Genomic DNA, 6,742 nt, shown 5'->3' with positions numbered 1-6,742 from the left:
TTCTGAGCCTCTCCAGCCTTTTAGTCTCTGGCTTTGCTTGTGTCTTTCTGTGTGCTGACACCAGGAAGTCTGGTTAAAAAGTTGCTAATGACTAGGCAGAAAGGCAATGTTTTCCTTATGTTTTTCTACAACAGGGACTTGCAGAGGCTAACAAACCATCCATTTGGTAAAGAAACATTGCCACCTAGCAGCAGAGCCAAGTATTTTCTCCAGGCTATAGACAAAGGATGGAGTTCAGCTGTACCTTTTCAAGTGCACAGATTCACAAGTTTGTGTTTGGTAGCTTTCCACTTACCACTCAGCATGTAAGCTTTAGCAGAATGCTAGGAGGAAAAAAAAAAGGTTTTTTTTTTTTTGTTTTTACCCAAGGAAGCCTAGGTCTGTAAAAAGAAAAGCAAATCTTTTAGAAAGGACAGCAAAATAAGTGAGAATGGATTCCCCTGCATATACATTGCTCAGGATAAAATTAAACTAAGCAAAACAAAGTAGAATTTGTTCTAAGAAACTTGCTTTTCCTGCCAAAAACGATATGGATGGAATGCACATTTATTTTAAAGTTTATGAAATGTCCCCATTTCTCGTGCATGCATAACAAAAATGACCAAATTGCTAGATGCCCGTGGCTCATGCCTATAATCCTAGGTACCCAGAAGGCCGAGATCTGAGAATTATGGTTCAAAGCCAGTCTAGGGAGCCAAATTGCGAGACTATTGTCTCTAATTAACCAGGAAAAAGTTGCAAGTGAGGCTGTGGCTTCAGTGGAAAAGCACCAGTCATGAGTGAAAAAGCCAACTGAAAACATGAGGCCCTGAGTTCAAGCTCCAGTACTTCTACACACATAAAAAAAAAAAAGTTAATATAAAGACTCTCATATGTAAGGGAAGTATTGAGCTTGGCTTCCATCTGAGATTCCAGGCTGAGCTAGGTGCTTCCTAAGTTCTGCTAATTGTGTCATCTTCAAATCCTTTCCTTCCAGATTCTTAGGCTCGTGGTCTCTCTCATATGTGTGTTTCTAATAGCAGGGAAAATCTTGCCATCTATATAGAGAACCTAGGTAGCTAGAAAGTTTCAAAGCATTATGATTTCCCACCTTATCTTCCTGTTCTTTTTCCTTTTCTCTTTTCTTCTTTCTTTTTTTGCCCTGTACAAAAACTAATGTTCGTTTGAAAGTTTTTTTTATGGTCACTTCTGACTGTATCACATATTTTATTGGTAGGCCCCTGTAAGCTGTGCTAACAGTTTTATGTTGCTGTTATAAACATATACTGTCTCTTTCTTGATGCTGAAGAACAGGAGTTTCATAGTAGCTTTGTCTTACACTTGGTGGCTGAGTTTGCAAACTTGTACCACTTGTCCAATGAGACTATTTTACACAGAAAATAAAAGGATATTTTTAACATTTTAAATTTCAATCTAAACAGTTTTCTTCTTCTCCTTCTGTTCACCTTTCCCTTTTCTTTTTCCTCCTTTACTTCCTTCGCCGCCTCCTCCTCTTCTTTCTCCTCCTTTTGTGATCCTGAAGACTCTCATATGCTAGGCAATCACTCAACCTCTGAGGCAAAGAATTTGTTTATGTGACCCTAGCATCCTCTGAGAAAGAGATCCAGACAGCAGTTAGATTGTATTTTTTAAGACAACTTTAGAAATCACAGAACCTTCCTGTGCTGAGTTGTATTGTATCTGCAAAATAATATGTCTGAATCTAAACCATCCCCCTCCACCTCTGAAGAGGACCTTATTTGGAAATCAGAACTTTTTAATTGAGTTGGGATGAGATCACATTGGATTAAAATGGGCCCTAATCCAGTGATTAGTGACCTTATAAGAAAAGTAAAATGTGAACTTGGGATTCCCAGAGGGAAAAAAGGACACGTGACAATAGAGGTGGAAATTGGACCAAAAATCTACAGGTTGGCCAAAGATTACTATCTACCACTAGAACTGGAACTCAAGGCCTGAGGGTTGACCTTCAGCTTTTGTGCTCAAGAGTAGTGTTTAACCCTTAGCCACAGTTCCACTTCTGGCTTCTTTTGTAGTTTATTGGAGATTGATAATTTATTAGAGAGAAGAATCTTATGGGCAGTCTGAACTGCAGTCCTCAAATCTCAGTCTCCTGAGAAACTAGGATTATAAGAGTTTAGCCACCAGCATCCAGCTTCTCTTTTTTCCCTTCATGATAGTGAAAAATAAACTCATGGCCTCCTACATGCTGGATAAGTACTTTCTCACTGCACTAGAACCCCAGCCTTAAGTTTCAATACAGTTTTCATGGGATGTTGGAAAGCTACTGAGTTAGAATCCTCTTCTTACTAAGTACTGGAGTTAGTGGAGGTTTATCTTGGGAATCCATATTTTCAAAGCAATAAGGTGTGAAAACAATTGTGGGTATATGCTTTTTAAAAAAACTTATTTCTACAAAGAATTCCTCAGGTTGGGCTTATGTCTGTAACCCTATCTTTGCAGAGTCTCAGTTCTGAGGATTGTAATTAAAAAACAGCCTGGGCAGAAAAACCCATTACTCATATCTCCAACTAACCACCAAAAAGCCAGAAGTGGAGGTGTGACTAAGATGACAGAGTGCCAGTCTTGAGCCAAAATAAGAAGCCAAGTGAGAATCTTAAGTTCAAGCCCCAGTACTTGTACTCTCCTTTGCAAAAAAGAAAGAAAGCAAGCTCTGAATGGATGTCAATGATCCTAGAATTTGTATTTTGAGGGGAATTTTTGAATTTGTAAATATAAAATGTATCATAATTTTAAAATAGCTTTTTCAAGTTATAATTCACACACTGTTAGTTTTGTCTCCTTAGTGTCTATTATTCAATGGTTGTTAGAATGGAGGTGTGCAATCATTACCACAAATAACTTTTAGAAGTTTTTCTGGGTTTTGCTGCCAGTCCTCGGGCTTGAACTCTAGGCCTCAGCCTTGTCTCTTAGCACTTGAGCCACAGCTCCACTTTCAACTTTTTGTGATTAATTGGAAAGGCAAGTCTAAGGACTATCTTGCCTAGGTTGGCTTTGATCCTAAGCCTCTAGCGCAGCTGTGACTATAGGTAGAAACTACTGGTGCCCAAGAAGTTTTAGGTCTTTATCCTCCCTCTTGAAAGTTATTCTCCATTCATCCAACCCTTTCTGCCCTAAGCAAAGATTATTAATTTACTTTCTGTCTCTTCAGATTTTCCTATTCTTAGCATCTCCTATATATGACATCTTATAATGTATATTATTTCATGAGTGACTTCTTTTACCTTGTGTATTATTTTCATTGTTCATGCATACTGTAACATGCATCAGCATTTAATTTCCTTTTTTCTGCTGAATAACATTCCATTGGAAAATGTAATTCATTCATCAGCCAATTGATGTTCTGATTATTTCTAGTTTCTATGAACATTCATATACAAATTTTTGTGTGGACTTTAGTTTTAATTTCTCTTGCAATTCTGTAAGCTTGGGTACTGTTTAAATAGTCAAGCTGTTTAAACATAGACAGAAGTTTAGAACTTTAAACATGAAAAAAGAACCAGAGCACACATTTTCATGGAGATTCATTCATTTACTCATTCATTCACTAATTCACAGATCAGGTTGACTATGTGTGCAACATCAGATTGAGAACTGCACAGCAGAGATTCCAGGTCTTAGAGGGAGTTTTGCTTTGTGTAAGCTAAGACACATATGCTTTGTGGCAATCTCAGACATGTCCTACTAACATGTTCAAGATCTGAGCACATTTGGTGGAGACCATTGTGAGGTTTTTCTGTATATGGAGAATGATGGGAAATCACAGAAAGATTTGAAGAGCTGGTGGTGGAGGCCCCACAGTGGAGTGTGAGTTGGGAGGCAGACAGACTTAGAGGAGAGCAGCCAAGGGGTTTGTATTCTGTTCTAGAAAGAGGTGTTACTACAGATGAGAGAGCCAGGATAAAGTCATGGCAACATAATGAGAGTGGAAGAGCCACTGGTGAACAGCCATTTGTAAGACAGAAGAAAGAGAAGTGTGGCTGGGTGCTGGTGGCTCAGGCCTGTAATCCTAGCTACAGAGGTTGCCATCTGAGGATCTTGGTTGAAAGCTAGTCCGTGCAGGAAAGTCTGTGACAGTCTTATCTCCAATAACCACCAAAAAAGCTGGAAGTGAAGCTGTGGCACAAGTAGTAGAGTACCAGCCCTGAGTGAAATAGTTCAGGGACAGTACCCAGGCCCTAGGTTCAAGACCTAAAAAACACTAGAAAGAAAAACAAAGGAAGGAAGGAAAAATAGGACAGGAAATCTTAAAATAAGAGAGCCTATACAATTAGCCAGACTGACAGCTTATGCGACAGAATCCAACATTCACTGTTCTAGAAGCAGGTGCCATAAAGATTAATGTCAGAGATGGGCAAATGGCACTGTGGCTCAATAGAAGTATCAGTTTGTTAGGTAGTCGGGTACAATGACACTGGTGGGAATAGAGAATATAGTATGCCTTGATGTCATTTAACTACATTCTAATTATCACCTACAACTTCAAAAGTCAAGCTTTATCTGGACTCCTACCTCATTCCTTAAGGTGTCATTCTGCTTCCCTAAAAAAAAATCATTCATTAGTACATTCCTAGACTTTGTTGCACCTAGAGCATGGGCTTTGCTCTTCTTAGGCATTGTCTCCATAAACTAAGGAACATTTGGGCTACTCCAATATTGCTAATAGTGGGAACATTCAGAACTCACTACTCGGAAAAGAAATTCTATAAATGTAGTGTCCAAGGCTAGACCACAAGAATCACTGTTCTGGAAGCCTAGATCCAAAGAAAAACTATTGTTTTTTGTTTGGGTTTGGTTTTGTGCCAGTTCTGGGGCTTGAATTCAGGGTCTAGGTACTGTCACTGAGCTTTTATTTTTCTCTCAAGGCTAGTGTTCTACCATTTCAGCCACAGGTCTACTGTGGCTTTTTTGGTGTTAACTGGAGATAAGAGTCTCATGGACTTTCTTGCCCAGACTGGCTTTGAACTCTGAGTAGCTAGGATTATGGGCCTGAGAGACTGGTGCCCAACTAAAATTATTGTTTTTAAACAGATTTTGAATGGCAAAACAATTTCTCTGCATAGGGCAGTAGCTACAAGATACCAATGTAGAATAATTAAAGTAGAATAATTTAAATTATTTATGTGCATTCTAAGCTTTAAGATATCATTAAACACTTATGTTGCAGCTCAAACATAAATGTCCATAAGGTAAATACTCAAGTATATATTAAGTAATATTTCTGTCAAAAAGAATCTCCATTGCCATCAAGTCACATTATGGAGATGAGTGCAAGTGGGTAACTCAGTAGAGGACTAGGGAATGGAAGAGATGAAAATCACACTAGAGGACTAAGGCAGTGGAAGAGATGGAAATTGATAGTAAGTATATTAAGAAAACAAAACTTGAAGACACAATGTAAGGTGTCTTGTAGGTGAGTAAATGCATACAAAATCAAAATTTGATCAGAGAAACTAACAAATGCTTTCAAACATGCTTTCTAGTAATGTCATGTGATCAAGACATTTCATGTACTGCATGAGATTTGAATTTGTTTCAAAAATATTTCTTAGTTTCCTACAATGTCACATAAAGAACTAAGCAGAAAATATATGTGAAATATGAAATGTAGATATACTTCAATAGATTAATAACACTATATTGATTGGGTAGAAGAAAGAGAGAAAAGGTTCAGGAAGATGAAAAAAAGATGTTGTTTTTAAAGAAGGACTGTGAATATGTCCAAAATACTTTATGTACATGTATATATATAAAAAAATGGAACAATAAAGATTGTTGGGAATGGTTTGGGAAACAAGGAGAGGGAAGGAGTTGTGTTAAATTTTCACATTCATTATATTTTTATATGTAAGAAGTATAACCAATGCCTTAACACACAACACAATTGTGCTATGACAAAGTATGATCCTTAATGTGTTAATATACTTTCTGTATCTCTGCCTATATATTTTAAATATTTATGTAGATTGTAAATATATATATATATATGTGTCCACATTTGAAGAAAACAAAAACAAAAAAGATAATGCCTAGGACACAGAAAGTACCAGTTAAATGTGTTAGCTATCATCTCCAGCACCAAACAAAGTGCCTCATAGTAAACAAAAATAAAGTCCTGAATCCAAGGAACATGTCACCATTGGCCAACAACAGTGTGACTTACAGAAATTAGGAGGCATTTTTATGAAAACTAATACAGATTAAAAAAAAAAAACATATCATGCCTTAGGTCCTGCTCTGAATGCTGTAATCACAGTCTTCAAGAAGTGATTTTTTTTTTTTTTTTTTTTGCCAGTCCTGGGCTTGAGCTCAGGGCCTGAGCACTGTCCTTGGACTTTCTCAAGGCTAGAGCTCTACCAAGTGAGCCTCAGCACCACTTCCGGCTTTTTTCTATGTATGTGGTACTGTGGAAACGAACCGGGGTCTTCATACATGCTAGGCAAGCACTTTAACCACTAGGCCAAACTCCCGGCCCCAAGAAATGATAGTCTTTTAAGACTGAAACAAGTTGTGTTATCTCACCAGAGATGGAGTAATTTCTGTCTAAGGTCTAAAGCACTGTCATACAAAATAATAATAATAAAAAAATCCAAAAGCATGTAATGGAATTTTCTTACTGCTAGGTGAATTCTAAATTTATCTTTATTAGCTATTGCACTCAACATAATTTAAAGAAAGATTCTGTTAAAATACTACATTAAGCCAGGCATTGGTGGGTTAT

Source organism: Megascapheus bottae, chromosome 3, assembly GCF_031878675.1.
Source record: "Megascapheus bottae isolate mThoBot1 chromosome 3, mThoBot2.hap1, whole genome shotgun sequence".
Lineage (NCBI taxonomy): Eukaryota > Metazoa > Chordata > Mammalia > Rodentia > Geomyidae > Megascapheus > Megascapheus bottae.
Note: the sequence above shows the minus strand (reverse complement) of the source record.